Source organism: Pseudopipra pipra, chromosome W (genome assembly GCF_036250125.1).
Source record: "Pseudopipra pipra isolate bDixPip1 chromosome W, bDixPip1.hap1, whole genome shotgun sequence".
NCBI classification, from domain to species: Eukaryota; Metazoa; Chordata; class Aves; order Passeriformes; family Pipridae; genus Pseudopipra; species Pseudopipra pipra.
The window spans coordinates 50804427-50810104 of record NC_087580.1 but is presented as its reverse complement, the minus strand read 5'-3'; positions in this window follow the sequence as shown (position 1 = coordinate 50810104).

Here is a 5678-nt window from a genome sequence, read left to right as displayed (position 1 = left end):
GTCATTCTCTTTCAGTGGGAGGGACTTTGCTCCTCCAGTCCTTGCCTTGAGGTCTATCCACTCAAGTGGTATGGGAAGAGAGATTGCCAGTTTAAAATTTAAAAGATGTGCAAATTCCTGTACCTGTGATGACGTGACGAAAGACCCCAGTATAGACTAGGATCTGTGTGGCTGGGTAGCAAGCAGCATTCCTGAAAGACCTGGGGGTGCTGGCAGACAACAATCTGAACATGAGTCAGCAACATACCACTACAGTAACAAAGGCAAATCAGATCCTGTGCTGCATCCACAGGAGCATTACTACCACACACAGAGACATGATCATCCCACTCTACTCAGCCCTTCTCAGGCTGCACCTGCAGTACTGTGTCCAGTTTTGGTCTCCACAATTCAAGAAAGACACACACAGACTGGAGAGGGTCTGAAGGAGGACCACAAAGATGATCAAAGGGCTGGAGAACCTGTCCTATGAGGAAAGACTGAAGTAGCTAGATCTTTTACCCCTGGAGAAAGGAAGTCTCAGGGGGAATGTCATCATAGTATTCTAGTACTTAAAGGGCAACTACAAAGAGGACTAAAAGTTTCTCTTTACAAGGAACCATATGGAGAAGACAAGGTGTAATGGGTAAAAGTGGCACTGGGAGAAACTGTATCTCGACATAAGAAAGAAATTTTTTATAGTGAGAACAATCAATCACTCTAGCAATCTCCCCAGGGACATGGGTAGAATCCCCATCATTGGAGGCTTTCAAGATGCAGTTGGACAGGGTGCTAGATAATCTCATCTAGACTCCCTTTCCCACAAAAGGTTGGACCAGATGATCTTTTGAGGTCCCTTCCAACCTGGGCTGTTCTATGATTCTATAATTGTAGGCTTATCTTTCTACTCATTCTGTGCTTGCCTTTCTACTGATTGGATTGGAATATTCTTGTTTTCTGAGGAGGCTGTCCTCCAAGATCAGCTAGCTCTCCTGGGCCCCTTTTATTTCCAGGGCAGTTTCCCATGGGATCCTGCCAAGCAGGGCCCTGAACAGACCAGAATCTGCTCTTCTCAAGCTCAGGGTTGTAATTTTACTGTTTTAATTTTCAAAAGTTATACCATTTCAATTTTTCATTAAACAAATTATCAGTTTTGGTTAGCTAAGATTTTATGTGGAGAAAATTTTTTCAGAAGAGTTATTAAGTTCTTAGATTTCATCTTTTTTGCATACCATCATCAGACAAAAAATAATTTGGCATCTAATCTATTTTATGAAATGCAAATGTGTTTGGAATAATAAATCATGAGATCTGGAAATAGGAATAAAATTTAAAACTATTTTTGAAGAGTGTTATAATTCTATACCATTTTTGCTTTTTCCTAGTGAATTTTTTCCATACCAAAAACTTTTTGCTAGCTAAGACGCTATTGTTATGCGAGGCCAGGGCTTAACGACTGCTTCACTGAAATGCTAAATAACCTCAGCACACCAGCTAAACTGGTAAGGGAGAAACCCTTACGGCTCTCGGGGAGAGGTGTGGGGAAGGGTTCGGAGCTCATCTTCTCCGACGAGTGGCTGGTTTTCTTCTGTCCTCCAGGGAGATCCCGTTTCGCATCTGAGTCCCAGCACTCTGCTCTGCTCTACTGACTGGATTTGCCTCGAATTCATTGAAAAGCCAGTGTGAGGTAGCCTTTGGGGGGAAGGGCTGTCCTTCCCCTCCTCTTTTTTTTTCCCCGTGACGGCAGCAGCCGGCACTCTTTGACGAGGAAGGGAATTCACAGCCGGAGCCAGCCTTTGCCAGTGTGAGTCCACGGGGGGAAGCCGCCCCCTCCCTTCTCTCCCTTCCCGTGCCTTGGACCCACTTGGCTGCCTCCCGTGTATTGGACCCCGCGTCCGTGGCGGCTGCCAGGCCCAACAGCGCCACCTCCCGACCAACGGAGAGCAACTGCAGCCTCCGCTCCTCTGGAGGCCCAACAGCGCCTCCTGGTGATCATCGGAGAGCAACTGCAGCCCCTGCCTCCTGAGGCGCCAGCGCCCCCTGCTGGCTGTGGTTATAACTGCGCCAAAAGTCAAAGAAGTACTTAATTGTTTTCGGTGAAAGTTGGGTTACGGGATTGTTGCTTGTTTGTTTGTTGTGTTACCTATATATATATATTCTTTAGTAAAGATCTGTTATTTTTCTTTTCCACACCTTTTGACTGGAGCCTCTTAATTTCGAAGTTGTAATTACTGGGAGGGAGGATCTTGGTTGTTTTTACCATATCCTGCCCTCCTAATGGAACATTTCTATCTCGGTAAACTGTAACAAAGAGTTAGGAATCTAATTAGTCACTCCCTGTCAGTTGGACAGATCAATCTTTTCAGTATTGTTAATTGTAGCCTACAGAAGAGAGGGAGAAATGAACTGAATAAATGAGGGCATTCTCTAGGAATTGAATCAATCTTTGTTTTTTCTTTCCCTTTTTGGGGGAAATTCCAGTGTTCCACCCCCCGGAAGACACTTGTTGAACTGTTTCCCCTAATCATGTTCTCAAGTACTCTCTATTAAATAGAGTTGTTTATTACATTGTCTGGTTCTAAGAAATATATAGCATATATAGCATCTGCTCTGGTTAACAGATGACTTACCATCCATTGGAGGCATTCAGTGATGCCCGGGTTTAATAAAATCAATCAGGTACACCCAAGAAGATTTTTCCAAACCATCTTGCCTGCATACATGTTATTGCAATGTAAAATATGGCTTGATTCTAGCTCTTAAAAGAACATACTACTAGATGACTATACAGGTTCTAGAGCCTTTCACCTCTCCTCCCCTTTTTTTAAATTTTTTTTTTATTAGATTGCACTGTAGTCCCTCAAGATTAACTGTGCATTTCATCTGCTTTTAAAGTTTTTGAAATACGTAGAATAAACCAAAAGATTCTAAATTATCTAAAGTAACTGAAAACAAGTAACATAGTACATAACTTGAAAAGCTTTTGGGATATTAAAATTAAGTTTTAGAGATTTTTGTTGTCTCTGAAGAACAAGGGAGAATTCGTGATGGCCATTTTTAATACCACAGAAGTTCTGACTTGTTTGTTGTTATGGATTCAAAATGTTAGTGCCAGTTGATTTTAAGAAGAATTATAGGATTTTATGATTAAATGTCAAAATTATCATCTGGGTAAATAAACTAATTTTTGTCATTTACTTATTTTATTGTAATACAAGCCATGGTATAAAGCTTGTTGATGTTGAAAAGTTGGTTACAATTTCTGACTACTTCAAAATCCAGATTCTTCATTTTAGAAAAACTAATGAGTATTATTTATTTGTGTATTTTGAGCTATATCAATTTGAAACACCAAGTTAGTACATAGGACCAAATATCCACTATGTTCAACAGCTAATAATAGATTATAACTCATTAAAGGGTAATGATTCAAGTCATTATGAACATGAAGTAAAGAATGACATAAAGTTCATGAGTTAAGTGAAAAGTTTAAGATTAACTGGTTAATTAGGCTAAAATGTTTAATCGTTGGAAAGAATTGTATTAAATTACTGATGTTCCTCTGAATTTTTTACTCCCTTCACAAATCCCTTCATGAATTGTAACTCTATTTTAGTTGTTTGTCTCTTTCATCATCATCATGGCTAGGTTTCCCAAACGAAGATTTGGGAAGGGCTCTACATAACACTGTACATATTGCTGTCCATTTTAAAATTTCACTCTGCTGAACTAACTGAATGTCTTAAAATACAAATGTGCTTATAATTTCAAGCTTTGGCCAGAGAGTTTCAGTGAATTTAAAATCAATACAAAACATTTATAGGACTCTCATATATAGGACCATCTTGGCTGATATTTTTTTGTTACGTTTACAGTTTTGTAATGTACACAGTTGTCGTGGTTTAACCCCAGCCAGCAACTAAACACCACACAGCTGTTCGCTTGCTCCTCCCTCCCTGCAGTGGGATGGGGAAGAGAACTGGGAAAAAAAGGTTTGACAGTTGGACTTGACAATTGTTGAGGTTGACGGCTGGACTTGATCTTAAAGGTCTTTTCCAACCTTGATGATTCTATGATTCTATGAAAAGTAAACCTCATGGGTTGAGATAAAGAAAGTTTACTAGGACAACAAAGGAAGATAAAAAAAAAATAGAATATACAAAACAAGTGATGCACAATGCAATGGCTCGCCACCTGTTGACCGATGCCCATCCCATCCCTGAGCTGTGATTCCAGTCTCCTGGCAAGCTCCCCCCAGTTTATATACTGAGCATGACATCACAGAATGTTAAGGGTTGGAAGGGACCTTAAAGTTCATCTAGTCCCAACCTCACCTGCCATGGGCATGGACACCTCCCACTAGACCAGGTTGCTCAAGGCTTTATCCAACCTGGCCTTGAACACTGCCAGGGTTGGGGCATCCACAACCTCCCTGAGCAACCTGTTCCAGTATCTCACCACCCTCACAGTGAAAAAATTTCTTCCTAATATCTAATCTAAATTTCCCCTTTTTCAATATATACCCATTACTCGTCCTATCACTACAGTTCCTGATGAGGATTCCCTCTCTGGCTTCCCTATAGGTCCCCTTCAGATACTGGAAGGTTGCTATGAGGTGTTCATGCAACCTTCTCTTCCCCAGGCTGAACAGCCCCAACTTTCTCAGCCTGTCTTCATAGGAGAGGTGCTCCAGTCCTCTTATCAATTTGTGGCCCTCCTCTGGACTTTCTCCAACAGTTTCATGTCCCTCTTATATTGGGGACATCAGAACCGTACATAGTACTCCAGGTGGGGGAGTCTCATAAGAGCAGAATAGAGGGGGAGAATCACATCCCTCGACCTGCTGGCCATGCTCCTTTGGATGCAGACCAGGATTCAGTTGGCATCCTAGGCTGCGAGCAGACACATGGAATATCCTTTTGGTCAGTTGGGGTCAGCTGTCCTGGCTGTGTTTCTTGCTGGCAGGGCATGAGAAGCTGAAAAGTCCTTGACTTAGTATAAGCACTACTTATCAACAACTAAAGCATCAGTGTATTATCAACATTATTCTCATCCTAAATCCAAAACACAGCACTGTACCAGATGCTAGGAAGAAAATTATCTATATTCCAGCTGAAACCAGGAGAACAGTACACAAAATAAATGGAATATAAATAAAAATCCAGCTTTGACAGTAGGATTTTAAAAGTTACAACAGTTTGAAAAATTACTATATAATATATTAATACTTGAATGAGATGTCCCTCTCACATCTTCAATTTTTGTCATACTTTTCTCCACTCCTCTTCAGATGGGACTAAAACCATTTTCTATTAAGTTTAATGAATACTTATTTTAACAGTGAGTCCAAGTTAATTACTCAGTACTTTGACATATGAAATGCTATTTTGTGTAGATGCAGGGGTTCTTTGCCAATCTTATTAAGTTTGGTTATAGCAACTGTACACTCTTTTCTATAATTATGTTTCCCTCACTTAAACAATCAAAATAAATAACTATTACTTTTTTTATTTTCTTTTCCTGAAGTCGAACAACTTATCCTTACACGGAAACCCAGATGTATAACCAAAACACTGGGGGAAATTACTTCGATACTCAAGGAAGTTCTGCACAGGCAACTACAGTGGTCTCCTCTCATAGTATGGTGGGCACCGGAGGGATTCAGATGGGTGTTGCAGGAGGACAGCTCATTAGCAGCT